The sequence below is a fragment of the Adiantum capillus-veneris genome, chromosome 7, assembly GCF_014529385.1.
Source record: "Adiantum capillus-veneris isolate H3 chromosome 7, ASM1452938v2, whole genome shotgun sequence".
In the NCBI taxonomy this organism is placed as follows: Eukaryota; Viridiplantae; Streptophyta; class Polypodiopsida; order Polypodiales; family Pteridaceae; genus Adiantum; species Adiantum capillus-veneris.
In genome coordinates this window covers 42795306-42814522 of record NC_140937.1, presented here as the reverse complement: position 1 = coordinate 42814522, position 19217 = coordinate 42795306, and the positions used below count along the sequence as shown (strand labels likewise).

The 19217-nt window shown below is 41.3% G+C and overlaps 1 protein-coding gene and 1 non-coding gene across 3 annotated transcripts in view; both read right to left on the bottom strand.

The window, feature by feature from the left end:
- Positions 1 to 16478: 16478 nt before the first annotated feature.
- On the bottom strand, positions 16479 to 16550 carry TRNAT-CGU (transfer RNA threonine (anticodon CGU)). Its single transcript has one exon. It is a non-coding gene; the product is annotated as a tRNA-Thr (tRNA).
- A 2537-nt stretch (positions 16551 to 19087) lies between these two features.
- Positions 19088 to 19217, bottom strand: part of LOC147453747 (uncharacterized) — a 5272-nt gene continuing 5142 nt past the window's right edge. For both annotated transcript variants that reach the window (XM_086515843.1, XM_086515842.1), the window contains exon 8: positions 19088 to 19217. This exon is cut by the window's right edge and continues 517 nt beyond it. The gene's annotated coding sequence lies outside the window, so the exon portion shown is untranslated.

Sequence of the window (19217 nt, the reverse complement as noted above, 5' to 3'; positions counted from 1 at the left end):
TATTAGAGCCCCTTCCTCTCTATAGCAATGCCAAATTCTACTACTCAAAGAAAGCCAAAATAAAGGGTTATCTTGTGCAACACCAGAGATTCTAATGGGGAGTGGGTGCCTCAAGTGTTCCGCAAAGGCTCTTGGGTCTTCATGCAACCTGCAACCACCAGGACTCATCGTGTTTGAGATTGTGACAACTTGGATCAACATTGGAAAGGGAGGCTGCTTGGGTTCAAAGACCATAGGATCAATGGGATGGTGGTTGCTATTCAACATGTGTATTCAATGCCTAATATGCATTTGGGGCACACTAATCCAAGACTTTCTCCACCTAATTGTAAGTTGCTTCTCTTTGTTGTTGCAATAGAGATTGAGTTGACATGTGTGTTCAAGTATGCTAGTATTTTTTTTGGGGTCCATTTGATGTCTATGTAGATATATTTTCATCAAACTTGGTGAGCAACAACACTTAAGAAGTCTCTCTAGAACCTTTCAAGATTTTCATGTTGACATTGGTGCCATGATACTTCCCAGTGGTGCAACCATCCATGCTACTGCAAAGCAGAATCTTCTTCTACACACACACAATAGTGCCCATCTCTAAGCATTGCTATGGTAAGATGAACAGAATTGACATGCGATCACTTCTTGGCATGGAGTGGCTGCAACCTGATGTTTGTCATCCATCTTATCCATAAAGGAGAAGATGGTTTATGACATTCTTTCCTTGTTGAAGTTTGAGAAGGCTTTTAGGTTTCTAGGTCTAAGTCGATGTTGTCTCATGCATGTTTTGTGCATTTATTTAAGGACGTGCCATTCAATGTCACACCCACTATATTTATATGCAAGAATATGTCTTTTGACGCATTACAACCCTTGTTAGGAGATAATTGGGATTTTATAGAGGGTATGCATCAGGGAGATAGATATTGATGCAAGCTAGGGGCTTTAGGTACTGGGATACAGTACTTAAAAGTTTGCACAACTTTGTTTATACGCTTCCACCTAGAGTTGTGGATGTGTAAGACAAAGGAAATGGATACCTTACAAAGCCTTGAAGGGAATCTTGTGACATTTGACATTCATATTACAATACAAAAAGATGTCTCTGAAATTGTACAAGTTAGTGATATCACAAGCTAGGGGTTTTGGATAGGGTACTTAAAAGTTTGCACAACTTTGTATATGCGCTTCCACTACAAGCGGTGGATGTGTAAGATTGGGAAATGGATACCTCTACAAAGCCTTGAAGGTAATCTTGTGACATTTGACATTCACATTACAATGCCAAATGATGTCTCTAAAACTATGCAAGTTAGAATCGTAGTCGTTGACACAGTTGGCTTGGTCACTTCAAATATTGCAGTTGCAGAGCAGGCAAACATCATGGAGGAGGAGTTCTTGGAAACCCAAGCCAAGCTTGTGGAAAATCAACAACCTCTTCATGTTGAGTCACTTGACTCTAATGACCCAAACATTGTTGATGAGGAGATCATCCCTCAACCTTTACCTCACACCAACTATGGACGACGACAACAGGCAACATGCGGTAATTGTCTTCCTTGTGTAATTGGCCATCCCGATGTATTTTTCTAACACAAAATTTTGTAGGATCTTTTCGATATGGAGTTGTGGGAAGCTCGCAAGGCAGGAGAGAGCAATGTTTTTGGCCTAGAAGCAGCACTTGCAAACTACATCGGCAAACTACCCATGGGCGACATCTGCATTATCCACAAGGACTTCTCCCTTGATGGACATTTTCCTTGTGGGTCTTGAAGGCTGTCAACAAGCTCTTGTGCTTGTCTACTATACCGCAGACTATGCAAGTAGTTTTTCTCGTAAACAAATCCATTCAACGGCCACTTCTGGCATGGGTTTTTGAGGCAAGGTCTTAGCCGGTGTATCTATCAATCAAGCCTTAGGAGTGGAAGACCCACAAGCCATAGCGGCCTCAGTCCTAAATTCCGTTCTACCTAATGCTGAAGCAAGACGCAAGGAAGTTGCATAGTGCCTCCTAACAGAAAACCTGTAATGAGCCCCTTTTGTAATTTCATATATCAATATAATATCAGTTCCACTTGTACTTTCCTATCTTGACTTACATTTGGTGTAAATACATGGATTCTTGTGAAATTTAATTTTCTAGTTCTGAATGGGCAAGTTTATTGTGAGTTTTATTAGCTGCCTTGAATCTTTATTTGGTATAGAGACATGGTGTTCATTAGATCAATTTAAAAAAGTATGACTATGCAAGTGCTTTGTGGGTCAATCTCTATCTATTGTGACGATGTCGAGGGTTCCAACTTGCCAGACGGAGGGTCAGTGTAAAGGCAAGTAATTGTTTGTGGATGTGTCATCAGCTTTTTTCAAATGGAATTCTTAATGCTAATGTTGTGCTAGATTTGTCCCAGAAAGGCAGCTCACAAGGCGGGAGAGAGCAATGTTTTTGGCCCAGAAGCATCACTTGCAAACTACATCAGCAAACAACCCATGGGTGACATCTGCATTATCCACAAGGACTTCCCCTTGATGGACATTTTTCTTCGTGGGTCTTGAAGGCTGAAAACAAGCTCTTGTGCTTGTCTACTATACCTCAAACTATGCAAGTAGTTTTTCTCGTAAACAAATGCCTTGCAATGGCCACTTTTGGCATAGGTTTTTGTGGCAATGTCTTAGGCCGTGTATCTATCAATCAAGCCTTAGGAGTGGAAGACCCACAAGCCATAGTGGCCTCAGTCCTAACTTCCATTCTACCTAATGTTGAAGCAAGACGCAAGGAAGTTGCATAGTGCCTCCTAACAGAAAACCTGTAATGAGCCCCTTTTGTAATTTCATATATCACGTGTACTTTTCTATCTTGACTTACAATTTGGTGTAAATACATGGATTTTTGTGAAATTTAATTTTCTAGATCTGAATGGGCAAGTTTATTGTGAGTTTTATGGCTGCCTTGAATTTTTATTTGGTATAGAGACATGGTGTTCATTAGATCAATTTAAAAACTATGATTGTGCAAGTGCTTTGTGGGTCAATATCTATCTATTATGACGATGTCAAGGGTCCCAACTTGCCAGACAGAGGGGTTAGTGTAAAGGCAAGTAATTGTCTATGGATGTGTCACTAGCTTTCAAATGGAATTCATAATGCTAATGTTGTGCTGGATTTGTCCCAGAAACTGCAAAAAACCCCTATCCACAAGGCACCAATTTTGAATTTTTTTTGCCCAAAATTGATGTATTTTATTTAGCTAGTGCTAAAAAAATTTCACAACGGGCTTCAAGTGCCATTTGTTGAAATGCACACATAATATCTATTTTGCCCAAAATTGATGTCTTGTGGACAAGGGTTTTTAACAGTATTTGGGCCAAAAGAAGCATGTCTGGTGCCTTCCAGATGTCAATCAAAGGAATTTTGGTTGTCTCTCAGTCTTCCATAGGTGAAAAAGGTTGGGAAGGCACTAGTAGCAAAAAAACTATCAATGATCACTTTGGTGGGTCTTATTTGCCACTTGAAATACACACATCTCATCTTCTTTTCCCTGGTGGTGCAGAAAGCCCCTGTCCACAAGGCAGTGAGTTTGGGCTAGAGGGGAGCCCCGTCTGGCCCAAACTCGCTGTCTTGTGGATAGGGGCCTTCTGCACCACCAAGGAAAGACAGATGAGATGTGTGTATTTCAACTGGCAAATAAGACCTAGCAAAGTGATCACTGATAGTTTTTTTGCTACTAGTGCCTTCCCAACCTATGGAAGACTGAGAGACAACCAAAATACCTTTGATTGACACCTTGAAGGCACCAGATATGCTTGTTTTGGCCCAAACACTATTAAAAACCCCTAACTCCCCCCCTCCCCGTCTTGGCAAATAAGACCCAGCAAAGTGATCACTGATAGTTTTTTTGATACTAGTGCCTTCCCAACCTTTTGTACCTATGGAAGATTGAGAGACAACCAAAATGCCTTTGATTGACATCTGGAAGGCACCATACATGCTTATTATGGCCCAAAAACTGTTAAAAACCCTTGTCCACAAGACATCAATTTTGGGCAAAAAAGATATTATGTGTGCATTTCAACAAATGGCACTTAAAGCCTTTTGTGAAGGTTTTGTAGCACTATCCAATAAAATACTCATCCACAACTCCCCCCCTCCCCGTCTTCCCCTTCGTGCTCAATGGCATGGTGTGCAAGAACCACCCAAAAATGTACAATAGACTTATAAAAAAATATTGAACACAAATGAAATACAAAGAGCTTAAATGACATAAGAAGAGACACATTCCAAAATGAGTAAGCATCATTTCATTTCCAGATTTCAAGTCATTACATATCCATTGCAAAAAAGTGTTGATGTATATATTACTAGCTACAAGTTCACTCGTATTTGACGGGCTAGTGCCAAATCTTTTTACATTATAGCTACATGCTTGGCATGGATGGCACACAACTTGGTATCCTCAAATAAACCCACCAAGTATGACTCTAGGGCTTCTTGAGTCCTTTGAGGCCGATCGGCCGCATGCGTCACTCATTGTTGTAGCTTTGCACAATCTCCCCACCTGTCCGCGCAAAAGGAGCCCTCCGGATGAGAAGTTCCACACACTTTTACTAATGTCAAATATTAGCAAAGGCTCTGCTAAAACAGTGCACTCTGCAAGGTTGCCTATGTAGTGCCGCTTACCCGTCTCGCTATAAAACTTTTTTTTGTGGTAGTGCTTGGAGGGTGGGGCTGCATCCTCTAGGACAAAATTTTCGTCGCTAGACTCATATTCTTGAGGTCTTAACAATAAAAATATGACATTCATCCTCTCTAGACTTCATTGCTTCACAATTTGGCATGCATCAAGCTTGAAAACAGATACCAACTTAGTTCCAAACACTGCAAGAGAACAAAGGCAAAAAGTGAAGGTCATACAACGACAATGAAAGCGAAACGTCACATGATTCCTTCCTCACCATTAGAAGGTAGTGCATAAAAGACAACCATTTCTTGTTGAAGCCTCTTCAAATGGACAAAATATTATTTGACTTAGAGTAAGGAAACCCCTTTTCAAATTATCAGCACGATTCCTTGCATTGGTAGCTTTCTTAGCACTTTGTGGAGATTGTACAAAGATAGATGAGGGCATTGTCTCCTCGATGTGCAAATAGTGACCTAGACATGAGAAAACATCTTCATTGGAGGCCCCTCTAGCAAGGTTTCACCTTCTGTGGCACTGGGAATACATTCTTAGTAACTCCTCATTCCCTCAAAGCGTTCTTGAAGAGGCCATGTAGTGCAGTATAATCCTTTGTACTAATTCCAACTTCATCACATTCCTTCTACAAATCAACATCACTCACGAGATTAGAAAACTTACACATCAACTCCTTGGTTAGAGTAAAATAGATATGTTTTCCTTTTGGTGTGTGCAGGAGTGCTATGACATCTGACTTCTTAAGGAAACTAGTAAGCAAATATATGGGATCCTCTTGGAATTGGCTAACACATGTCTCTTGGATGAAGTTCCTGCAATAAGAATAAAAAACAAAACAATCACCACAGAAGCGACTTCACACAATGTGATAGGGTATTCAAAAATGTACCTTGTAGCTATAACTCTTCTCATCCAAGCACCACCTTTGGGAGCAAGGGTATCTATGGATGAGAAGACCCTCTTATGCTCCCTTTCACCTAAAGGTGTCTCTTTCAAACTCAATATGGTACCCTCAAGCTTTGCAATCTTACCATCCTTCTCTTCCACATGTTGCTAAAGAATTTGTGCTTCTTTCTCCACATGAATGATCCTCTGTTGCAGACTAGAATTGTTATGAATAATAACTTGGTATTGATGCATCCACCATTGCACACTATGAGCTCTAATAGTGGACAACCGCCTGCAATAGCCAAGAAGACTTGGCTCCCCTCTACCAACATATTCCAAGAAGATAGGGAGACTATTGAATGTTGGATACACATTAACCAAAGGGCCATTGGGGTAGAGGCAACCATCTACCCAAAGGTCCTCATCTCTGTGACCTGCACTGCGGCATTGTTGTGTTGTATGTAAGTCATAACGCTTGGAGGGTGCAAGCTCTTTTGACAACCAAATATGTACACTTTTTATTTTTTCCGCGACGATTGTGCTGTGGATGGGAGATTTATATTGTCATTTGTATCCATATCATGGAGAGATGGGGTTGTATAGAATAGAATGAAGGAGATAGAGAGGGGCCAAGGCAAAGGTGATGGGTTGTATATTATGGGCTGCAAAGACCATTGCGTGCTATGAGCTTCGATAGACGACAATCTCTTGCAGTATCCAAGAAGATTGTGCTCCACTCTATCTACATATTGTAGGAATGAAGCAAGTCTATTGAATGTTGGATACACATTGATGGCTGGATCATTAGGGTAAAGGCAACCATGCACTCAAAGGTCCACATTGGTGTGACCTGCACCACGGTGTTGTTGTGCAGTTTGCAAGTAATGATGCTATGAGCTTGCAAAGTCCTTTGGCATCCAAACATGTAGAGAAACCATTTCCAAATTTGACAATCTTGTAGTGGATGGGAGGTTTGTAATGTCGCCTAGCTCCATAGCAAGGGGAATAAAGTTGGCCTCAAGCAAGAGTGGAGTGAGGTGAGCTATGGAGGAGAGAGGTGAGCCATGCAGGAGAGAGGTGAGCTATGGAGTGAAGAGCTATGGGATGGAGAGTTGCAGAAGAGCTACAGAGTGGAAAGGAGAGCTATGGAGTGCAGAGCTTTGAGATGGAGAATTGCATGAGAGTTATGGAGTGGAGAGCTATAGGATGGAGAGTTGCAGGAGATCTATGGAGAGCTGCAGGAGATCTATGGAGCTGCATGAGAGCTACGGAGTGGAGATCTTTGGGATGGAGAGTTGCAGGAGAGCTATGGGATGGAGAGTTGCAGGAGAGCTATGGGATGGAGAGTTGCAGGAGATCTATGGAGTGGAGAAGAGGGCTATGCAGTGGAGAGCTATGGGGGGAGAGCTGCAACAAAGCTATGGAGTGGACCTGCAACAAGGAGAGGGAAGGAGGAAGAGCGTGTGTGCTGAAAAGTAGGAGAGAGAAGAGAGAGGGAGAGGAGTGAGAGAGGGAAGGAGAAAGTGTGTGTGTTGAAATGTAGGAGAGAGAAGAGAGAGGGAGAGGAGTGAGAGAGAGGGGAGTGATTTTGGAGGGAAATAAAAAAAAGGTGGGGAGTTTGATATTTAGCAGGTCTAGCAGTGAGATTTTGAGAGAGAAATTTGATTTTTGGGTATGCATATAGGTTGGGGAGAATTTTTGAGTGAAAGTGAGGTTTTTTTATTTTTTTTGAAAAATTTACTTTTTTGGGCTGAGGCTATGGATGCCCTTGATGATGTGGCAAAAAAGGGGGGAAGGGTAGTTATTGTCATAAGGACCACCACTCTTTTGGGTAGAGAGAGAATGTACCTATCCTCCCTCCCTAGCCTCTATTTTAACCTACAAAAAGCCTGGATAGCCTTTAAAAAAAAGCCTATGAGAATACCCTCATTCAAAGGCCTTGTCTCCTAAATCACACACGTTTTCAGTCTTGATCCCTTAAAATTAGGGATCCTTACAAGGCCCTTTTGGGGTTCATATTTTTCCTAATGAGGATCAACACAACCAAGGACGGATGCCTAAACTCTCTCTCTCTTTGCAATGTGACATGGGGTTCAACACAGCCAAAGAGAGTGACAAACCTGTAAACTAACACTGAGGTGCGAGCAAAGCTCCACAACAATAGCGCTAGCAAATACAATCTGCAAACTAACACTGTGGTGTGAGCAAATCTCCAGAACAACAGCACGAGAAAATACATCTTCAGAGAAAAAAACATAAAGAAGCAATAGAAGTGATTACCTGACTTTCGCGATGTCACTGTCTCTATCGGCGATGCCACTCTCTCTACTCTCTCTGTCTATCTCTATCGGTGATGTCAATGTTGCGACAATTTGTTCAAACTATCGCGGTGTCTTTTTTTATAAAGCAAACGAAATATAATCTGATCAAAATATTGTTTATTTGAAGATACGCGTATAATACGGGTATACAATGTATAATACCGAATTATACGTACAATTTTTGTTATACGGATGTATAAATGCAACTTAGTGTAACCTCACAACTCACGGTGTCAAACTTCTCCTCTTTTGGTACATAGTCATGCTTCACTTTGCTCATGGATTGGGCTCCTTCAAAGCATTTGAGTCCCAAGTGAGCATTTATGTTCTTTTAGTTCCTCTTCAAGTTTCATCAAACGTGTTTTTGCATCTCAAGTGTCCTTTTGAGATGTTCCTTCTCAACAATAACAACATTTAGCTTGTCATTCTCCATTGCAAGTGCCTATAAGTCTTCACCTTGCTTGCTTATGCTTTCTTGAAAATGATATCGAGTATGCCATAATCATGGTTTTTGATATCTCTATCCTTAGGAGATTTGGGATCGTTTTCCACAATGGTTGTAGGTCATTTCTCAAAAAAAAAAAAATTACATCATTGCATAGAAGTTGTCGTGCTCTTTGATTGAGCCTGGAGATCACCCAAATTGGGGAGAGAGAGAGAGAGAGAGAGAGAGAGAGAGAGAGAGAGAGAGAGAGAGAGAGACTTAGTTCATAACATACTTGACCAGAACCAATACAAGAGGTGCACTTTGGAGACTCTCTAATGCCCCAACTAATAATCATGAATCGACACTTACAAACAAAAATTTGACAAATGATAGTAACTCTGAGCTCCATCGTTAGTTCAATTGTGAACATAGGGATTGATCACATTTGCCCCCACCTAATCTAGTGGCTTCTCACAAGCACTTTAGCATCAAAACTTCTTTCCTTGGGCCATTATGTAGTCCATGTGACATTTGTACCATTTAATCCTTTCTTGTCTCAAACTACATCTTAGAGCGGTATCTCATTCTCTTAGACTTTATATGCCATAAATTTGCTTTGCATTTCCTAATTGAACAATGGGAAGATACAATTTTGACGCTCAAAAATCGTATATAAAAAGCCTTGTTGAATGTGACATAGTAGTGGTAAACTCTTGAGTGAAAGCCCATCAATATGTTTTGGGAGATCATATTTTGTAAGTCCCATGAGATCCCATGCTCTCTTTCTAAGAGTAGTGTGAAGAAGGGATGACATGGTAGATGAACATCATGGAATGTACTAGTGCAAGTATCAGAATCTTTAGTATGTTTGTCAACATAATGTAGGTCAAATTTGGTAAACCTGTGAATGTCGTGATGGCAACCTACAGTATTTCTTTGATATCCTTTACAATTGGCCTTGCAGCTAGGCTATGCAGGGTTGGGTAGTTTAGCCATGCCAAAGACTCTTTTGCATGCTCATTGAACGCTAGAGATTGTTTCCCAATCTTTTAAGGATGCTTCATCATATCAAACTGAGGCAAGGGTCAAGGGCATTGAGGGAGTAACCTTTCTTTGATGATTATTGTTGCCTTTGTGAGATGAGCAAAAGTGGAAGTGTGAGCACATGACATTCCTTGTGGGATCCTACAATTTGCTACCATATACATGTGGTAGTGATGTGTATGAACACACTTACGACCGCCAGGGCTTTTTTTCCCTCTTTAGGAGGTTTTTTCCCCCGTGCAGTATATATACGCCCATTCATTCTAGGGCTATCTTATCTTTCCATAGCACACTAAGTAACACACTCTCTATTGTGTGCCTTGAGCTTCCTTCGTCTTCTCTAAGTTGTGTTTGTTTTCTTGCAACACTAATTTCAACAATTGGTATCAGAGCAGGTTGCATCCTCCCGAGCTTAGTTGCTAGCAGCTCCAACTCACTCCTGCTTACTTTCTCCGATTTCAGTGAGCTTTGGCAAGCGTTCCAGGTCGACGAAAATTTCGGATAAGCTCGTAGAGCCTAATCTGCTTAGATTTCTGATTTGGGCTCATCTCAACCTCCGTTTCCACTACAGGTAGTACTGCACAAGCAATTTTGTCATTTTGTGCAAAAATTTTGTCAATACCAATTACTACATAACAGGTCCCGTATAGTCTACTGCGGGTTGTGCTAAATAGCACGTGCTAATCTCACTCAATTTCTCCTCATTTCGGGCAGTTTTCACATTAGGTGAAGGCTTTTTCCATGGCTGATAGCAACACAGATGTGTTCAAGATGTTTGCTGATGAGGACGGATTGGATGGGGACAATTATCCTATGTGGGCTTACATGATGCAACATGTTCTTGTGTCAAAGGGTGTCTGGAATATTATGCGGGGCGTTGATGTACGTCCTGGTTCTAAGGATGTAGGCGATGTTGAGGATGTTGCACGTCTTGCTGCAAGGATTGCTACTATTAGAGTTGTTTTGGCCATGGCAGAACAAGCTTGTTGGGATGTAAAGAATGTGCAGGCTCATGCGTTGATTGTGTTGTCTGTGAATCGCACCATTACTCCTCACATTCGCTTAATGAAATCTGCAAAACAGGCTTGGGATATTCTAGTAGGTCTTCATGCAAGCCGCAATGAGGCAAAAATTGCATTGCTGCGTAAAGAGCTGTAGTCGAAGATTATGCATGAGGAAGATGATATGGAAACTTTCCTTTCTGGTGCCAACGATATCAATGAGCAACTTATTTCTGCAGCTGAAGTCATTTCAGACAGTTCCCTTGTGCAGATTGTTCTTGATGCCTTGTCAGACTCTTACCAGACTTTTGCTAGAACTTGGAGACTCGTGACCCAAGGAAATCTTGAAGTTGTCAAGTTTGATGCATTGTGCACATTGCTATTGCAAGAGTCACTTTCCAAAAAAAAAAAGGACTAGACAGCGTGCAGTTGAACAGGCCTTCATTGTTGCTCAAAGAAAGGGTGGTAACAGCAATGCATCCACTTCTTATGGTTCTTCTACGAGTGGAAAATCACCTCTACCTAATGCTTCTGTTGGCAATAATTCATCTAGAAATTCTGGTGATAAGGGCAAAAAGAAGATGCGTTGCCATTATTGTAAAGCTAATGATCACTTGATCAAGCAGTGTCCTAAGTTGAAGACCAAAGAGGCTAAGAAGGAAGAGGGTGGTTCCACTACAAATGTTGGTTCCACTACAAATGCAGTTATTGTTGAGTCGTATGTGAAAGGAGCCTATGATGCTAATGTTGATGCAGAATGGGCTTTTAGTGCAAAGTGTACCTATAATCCTGCTATCAAAGATGCATGCATGTCAGTTGCTACAGATTCACATGTGTGGTATTTTGATAGTGGTGCTACAAAGCACATTACCTCATATTGTGATTTGTTCACCTCTCTTGAGTCTGTCCTTCATGGGAATTCAGTTACTTGTGCCAACAATGCCTCTTATCTGGTTCGGGGAGTTGGAAAGATTGTGCTTACTGCTGCAAATGGCAGTTCTTTCACACTTGTTGACGCACTTTATGTACCTGGAATCAAGAAGAATCTTTTGTCTATATCTGCACTTACTAGACTTGGTCTTGTAGTCAAATTTGAGGATGACAGATTTACAGTACATGATCTGAGTGTCGGTGATGAAATTGTTGCATCTGGCATTTTATGTTGTCGACTGTATAAGCTCAATTTGTATGACAAGTGTGGGCAGAATTTTGCAAATGCAGTTTTGGATTCAAAGTCTAGTTCAAATGCAAAACTTTGGCATGCACGTTTTGGTCATCTGAATTTTGTCAGTTTGCTACGTTTGTTGCAGAAATCTGATATGGTTGCTTCTTTGCCGCTTGTTGAAGCACCTATCAAACATGTTTGTGAAGGTTGTATTTTGGGTAAGATGCAACGTTCTAAGTTTCCAAAGGATGGTTCAGTTAGGGCCACATGCAGGTTGCAGCTTGTGCATAGTGATGTTTGTGGGCCCATGAAAACTCCGTCCTTGGGCAATTACCTTTACTTTGTGACTTTCATTGATGATTACTCCAAGCATGCATGGAATATTTCCGCTTAAAGCAAAGTCTGAAGTATTTATGTGCTTCAAACAATTTCTGGCTATGGCTAAAAATGTCTTGAAATGTACTATGGGCACCCTCCGTTCCGATCAAGGGGGGGAGTATATGTCTCATGAATTAATGCGTTTCTGGCTAGTCGTGGGATAAAACACCAATGTACAGTTCCTTATATGCCTCAGCAAAATGGTGTTGCTGAGAGAAAAAACAGGTCACTTCCGAAAGTGGCACGATTTATGGTCAAAAATCAAGCTTTGCCACATTCGTTTTGGCTTGAGGCCATCATGTGTGCCACTATGTACTAAACAGGTGTCCTACAAAAGCTTTGCAGTCTATTACTCCATATGAAGCATGGCATGATAGAAAGCCTTCTATTGAGCACATGCGTGTTTTTGGTTGTTTGGCATATGCTTTGGTGCCACAAACACAGCGCACAAAATTGGATGATAGGGCTGTCAAATGTATTTTTGTTGGTTATAGTGCTAAAAGCAAAGGTTACAGGTTGTATCATTCACAAACAAAGCGTATTTTGGTTTCACAGGATGTTGTGTTTGTGGAAGATTCTATTCAGCCCTTTCTGTCATGTACTAGAGACAGTATTGTAAGCTCACAAGACATTTATGACACTTTGTTGCCTCTTTTCAGTTGGTGGAAGTACGAATGTAAATTCCAATGAGGCAAATGTACAGCCTATGGGGGGTTTTGAAAATGTTACAGATCAGCCTATCACTGATGTAGATGTACATGATGTACTTGATGAGGAAAGGGCTGAAAAGCAGGCTAGAGGTATGCCAAAATGGCTGGTGCATACATTCCGTGACAGTAAATTGGATGCACCTTTGTCTAGTCGTACTCGTTTAGGCTCTCGCCATGCACCTTATGCATCAGATTTTTATGCTTTGGCTATGTCTAGCTTACATGATGTTTAGGAACAAGAGAACAAAGTGTGCAGATGTAAGAAGGCTTTGTATGGGTTGAAGCAATCTCCTCGTGCTTCGTATGAGAAACCTGACACTCATTTGGTCAAACGAGGCTTTCGTAACAGTCCAACAGAAAGCACATTGTATGTAAAGCATGAGGGTGATGTACTTCTCATTGTGGTTCTTTATGTAGATGATTTGTTGATCACTGGACCAAATGAGAGACAGATTGCTGATTTTAAGGCTGATTTGAATGCTACTTTCAAGATGAAAGATTTGGGGTTGTTGCATCATTACTTGGGTATACAATTTAAGCAGTGTGATGGTGGTATTGCCCTGTGTCAAAAAAGTTACATAGAGAAATTGCTATGTAAGTTTGGACTTGAGGATTGCAAACCGATTGCCACTCCCATGGAAACAGGTTTGAAATTAAGTCTTCATGATGCTGGTGATCCTGCTGAACAAAGGCATTGTCTCGTGAGATGTTCGAAGCTTTCCGCAAAGCTTTGGGCTTACTCCCCTTTGTGGACTGATCATGTCCTCAGGGCATGGCACTTCCCTTTACTCATGTGCCAGCTCTCGTTCACCGCATCACTCCAGGTGGGATTTGTTACCATCATATACATGTGGTAGTGATGTGTGCGAACACACTTAGGACCGCCGGGGCATTTTTTCCTTCTTTAGGGGTTTTTTCCCCCGTCCATTATATATACACCCATTCATTCTAGGGCTATCTAATCTTTCCATAGCACACTAACACACTCTATATTGTGTGCCTTGAGCTTCCTTCGCCTTCTCCAAGCTATGTGTGTTTTCCTGCAACCCTAATTCTAACACGATTTGAGGTAGAAAATGTTGGAAAACTATCAAAACTTGGTACTCCCACTCCCTACACTCCTTAAAAATTTAATCAGTCTCCACTTGAATCTTCCCTATAAGATCGTGTACTTTATCTTTAAAAAATTTCTCTATAGAAATCTCTACAATGATATCTTTATGGACGTTGGAGGTATCCCAAAAGTCAAGCACACAGGGGGGAATAGTTGTATCTATTGGAGCTTCCAAAAGGGTCTATGGGGTTGTGCTAGTCTGTGACAACACCCATGTTTCTTTAACTACCACCTCTTCCTTAAATTTGGGTGTGGAATCTTGTGAAGCTTGTTCTCTTTCTCTAGGCTATTTATTCTTTCTCTACATTTGCTTTACGAGACTTGTAGTCTTGTATTGTTGTTTGGACAATGGCTTGGAGTGGCTTTACCTCTTGTTCATAGATTGAGCTTGTTAGGAAATAAGACGTAGCTAAATAGATTTTTTAGTAGATTACTTAATGGAGAGAGATAGATTTCACACACAAGAGATTATAGAGTAGAGAGAGAGAGAGAGAGTATACACGATATACGTGGTTCACCCAATGTGGGCTACGTCCACCGGAAAGCAGCCACTCAATGGCTTTAGCACTTCAAAAGAAGAAGTAGTTTACAAAGGGATTAAACCCTTGATAGAGCTCCCACCTTGCTTCACTCTCACCACCTCACACTCACCTTGTTGCATTAACTTCACACTATGAAATGTGTGTAGAAATGGCCTCCTTTTATAGGCCAAAAGGGTTGCCCTCTCTTATGAGAGACAGCCATGTGTAGCCGCCCTTGTGCGAATAAGTCCAAATCGGACCCTCCAATCCGCCCATGTGTGGCCGCCCTTGAGAAGACAAGTCCGCTTTTGAATTCGGCCACCGGCCATTGACTTTCGACCACCGGCCATTGACTTCCGACCACCGGCCATCGGCCATTGACTATCGGCCACCGGCCAAACGACCGGTTGTTTTCCGACCACTTTCCAGCCGCCGGCCGGCCATAATATTCCGGCGAAAAAAAAAAGTCTCGGGGGCGGAGAGGCCTCTAAAGTTGCCCCTGATTCTTGTCCGTGAAAATTTTGGTTTCCGGTGAGTGATTTTCCTTCATGCACTATGGCTTCTCCTCATAATGGGGGCCTTACAAATGTGCGCTTTTACCACAGAAAATTACAAGGGTAAATCAGGCTCCATACTTAACAGAGCTTGCAGATGGGCCAGCTGCACCTTGTTTTCTATGAATTGTGACAACCAAAAGATCCACTAACTCTTCGAGTATCTCTTCATAAGATTTCTACTTTTTCAGTTAGATGATCCTTGCATATTGATCCTTCCTAACATCAGTATGTTTGATGGCTAGCTATTTTTTTTGTGAATTGAACTCTTTAGTAGATCAATGTTGGCCTCAATGAAGGCGAGCTCTTCTTGGATTTTCAATTGCTTGTCCTACTCTTTCTCCATGAATTTGTCCTTTTCAAGGAACTATTTCTTCAAGACTTCAAGACATTGAGGTTTCCCTTCATCTTGTGGTTATAGTAATAGCTTGGGCTACGTGACATAAAATGAGCCTGCTTGAGCTTGACAACATCTTTCAAGTTGTCATGTTTCTTGCAAGAGTCAATGCCATATTGACCTCTGGATCTAAGATGTCCTCCGCAATATCAATGAAATGTATATCCTAGAGGGAGAATGCAGGTGGTCCTTGAGCCAACGGCTACTCTATAACCTCATTCAACTCATATGCCAAGGAGCTTTCACCTATGGTCATGACAAGAGTGCATCTAGCCTCCAATTCAATGGTTGGTGAAGATGATCATGTGTCTATGTGTAGTTATAGTAGCTACCTGGTCTAGGCCACCTTAAACTTGAGCAATTCGACTACTGCTAACCTTCAGAGGGTGTCTTGAAAGCTGGTGCTACGTTTTCTTTGGTCATCATGATTTTATTTTCTTTGTCCTTGTTTTCCTATGCCTCTTTGTCTTCAATCTTGTCTTCAACTTTAGACTCATCGTCATGTATCCCTTGGTCATCACCTTGGGCATCTTGTTGTGGTAAGATTCATGCTAGTCCTCTTCTTTCAATCTTTTGCACCTTTCTCTTCGAAGCTTTGGTCTTGGCCTCCATTTGTGCCTTGTTCTTAGTGGGTTTGTCAAATCCTTGTTGCTCTTTCCTATTATTTACTTCTCATTAGTCCTTAGTGCCACAACAAGTCCCTTATATTGTGTAAAGAGATAGAGAAGGAGAGAGCTTAAGCTCTTGCAAGCACGCACTCACAAAACCAAGACAGCATACAAAGGAAATTGAAAGCTGCTTCTCCTTCTTCACTACTAAAAACGGTACGATGGTCTACAAAACATAAGCGATAAATACAACATAATAAAGTGACTATGTACAACGGTCAATGTGGAATCGCTAGCAATGAATCAACAAGATAAGGGCAAGTAGACCATATTATTGGAGTCTAGTTGTAGAACCTTAGTGGATGATCCGATTGTCTATTAGTTGTTGCCAGTGATGAATGAATGTGAGATGTCATCCATGCAAACATATGTTGAGCTTGGTATCCCAACATTCTAAATGCCTATTACTCTTTTTCGTCTTAGCATATCCTAAGCTCCCATGCAATCCAACAGAATAAGAAGCCCACTAAAAACGTTTTATGCTTTTTTTTTATCAAAGCATTTATAACAAGTTCTTAAATTTAGAATGTGTTTACTTAGTAAGCCTAATGTGTTTTGATATGGGAAAATAATAGCTAATGTGCAAAAGCTGTTGGATGAAGTCAAAGCCCCCGGCGAGGATCGAACTCGCGACCTTTCGCTTACGAAGCGAACGCACTACCACTATGCTACGGAGGCCGTCGATGTAAATTAACGTAAAAATACTAATTAGATATTTAATTGATATCTAGTGATTGCAACAAGCGATGTGGGTACGTGTTGAGATGTACAGCGGTCTTTGCGACAAGAATTGGCTGGCGCTCTTCAGCAGATGTATGAGGGTAAAGGTAGGTGCTCGCGGAAATTTAATGTGAGAGACACGTATATATGATAGTTTGTGACGTAAACGTCGATTCCTGAAGAGGCGATTGATGGCTCCAAGTGGGTTTCGGTAAAGAGGGGGGAATGCTGCGTATGCTGTGACAAAAACATCGACTCTCTTTTGTACAGGTGGGACTTCCATTTCATTGAGAATGCAGTTTTTTTTTTAAAGGCAGATCGATTTTCCTTGCAGATATGGGCACATGTGTACATGTCTAAATTGTGCCTCTGAGCTCATAAAGAAGAGCTAGGCTATTTCATTAAATGTGAAGCAATGGCTTCTCTCAAGCTGCAAACACCTTTGCTTTCATCTTAAATGCATGTGGCTTAGGCTGGGTTTAGACTGAACCAGCGGAAGAATCAAGCCTTCGCAAATCCGCCGCCGCCTAGTGTGAACAGTGTGGAGGAAAGTGAAAAAGTGAAGGGGGCTGAGAGAGGCCGTCAACTCTTCCGCGGCACCGGGGGGGGGGGGGTGGTCGGAAGAAAAATGGAGGGCCCGGCGGAAGAGTGTCTCAACTCCAACCAATCAAATTTCGCCATGGAGGATCGATGCCCCCTTGCATTTTTATTCCGCCGCCTAGTCTGAACCCACCCTTATATAAAATATTGACATGAGCAAACACCATGCGATTGTTAGTGGAGGTTGCATATTGAGGTAAATGGGTTATTAGCAAACAACCTCAATCTTTGAGCTTCAAGCCAAAAGATCATCTATGCAATCTTCTCTTCTTATTCATACATAGAAGTATATGAAAAATACCCAGAGAGAAGAACTAGCTAAACAAAAGGAATGAATGTGCTATGGGACAGTGTTTGCATGTGTGATCTAGGAAGAGGAGTAGTAGTCCCATTGTACAGGCTAGAGTCTGTGATTGATGAAGATGGCCATACACACTCCATGCCACAAAATGCTACTGGTAACTAAAGATTGCTTGCTTACCTGTTGGAGGACAAGTTCATTGGACTAGTATAAAATAATTGAAACAATATTAGGAGGAACGCCTTTCTTTGAACGGCTCACGGGTTACAACGAAAATCTGTGCAACAAACGTTGGCACTTTATTCCCTTGGTTAATAGGCTGGTCACAAAAAACCCTATAGTCCTTTAGTTTCACTAATCACTGCTTGCGTGTTGCAACCCAGTCCATCAACAATCAAAATTAGCTCCTTCAAGAATCAATAATCAATAATTACTTTGCAACAAAGCCTTTCAACAGCAAACAAAATAATCTCAAGTGGAATGAAATTTCAATCTACGCTGCATTTTTTAGAGACAGAGCCCTAAGCGTGTGAATATTGTGACGTACCTGTCACAAGGAGTAGAGAGAGAGAGAGAGTAGAGAGAGAGAGAGAGAAATGAAATGAAATGAAATGTTATATTAACGTCTTCGAAAGGCCAAAATGACCTATGAGACCAAAAAGTTACAATTGGTGAATCTGATATTATGTCTGAGTACGGAACTAAAAAGAACTAAACACTAGAACACTAAGGAGGAAGGAAATAAATCTGAAGTTGATTCGGGATTGGGACGAGATATAGGGGGGCTTGGTGGGTTCAAATGAAATCTCTCATCGATCACTGTCGAATCTCATCAACCTCCTCCATGGTCAGTACTCTTAAGAGAGAGATTACACCAAATTGAGCATGCCTTCATAAGTGATAGGTAGCTCCTTATATTGAGAAGCTACAACTAAGCGAGATAATCTTGGCACATACGAGTGGGTTCACACCACGGATTGTCCGGCCACACACCACACTTTCCCCCTAAGGGAGAAAAAGATTTAAAATTTTGGGCTACAAATTTTTAGTGATAGGCAACTTAGGCAACTCCGTATATTGAGAAGCTACAACTAACCGAGATAATCTTGGCACGTACAAGTGGGTTCACACTGCAACTTGTCCAGCCACACACCACAATATCCATCAATCTAATGGTTGCAAGTTTGTCAAAGGTGAGAAATATATTGAGACAAAAGAGTCTGTTTCTTTTGGAAAAGGAAGAGACAAGAAACTAGAAAAGGACGACTCTTTCAAACTATCATCACGGGGGATCCAAGTAAAAACTGTGATAACCCCTTCAAATTATCATTACCTTACCTACAAAGCTTAAAAAACCCAACCAAACACCAAGGCCTTTGCCACTGACAAGCCAAAGAAAGCAATTTATGACTTCCTACTGTCATTGCCTCTCAACTTGAGACCTTTCTTACACTACCAACCACTGGCTCTTTTAACATAGCAACGTAAGATACAGACAAAAGCAAATCTAACACTACCACCAATAACCGACAAACACCAGAGCCTGTTGAACGTCTAACAAATCAAAGTCTTCACAGTAAACAAACTCCATCAATGAACATCTCAAGCTTCACCCGCCTTTCAAAGCCTCAGTATCCTTTACATAACAATATTCTCCTTCTCCATTACAACAATAAATGGCACTAGATTACATCAAAATGGGTTATCGCTGTAATTGGGGTGGA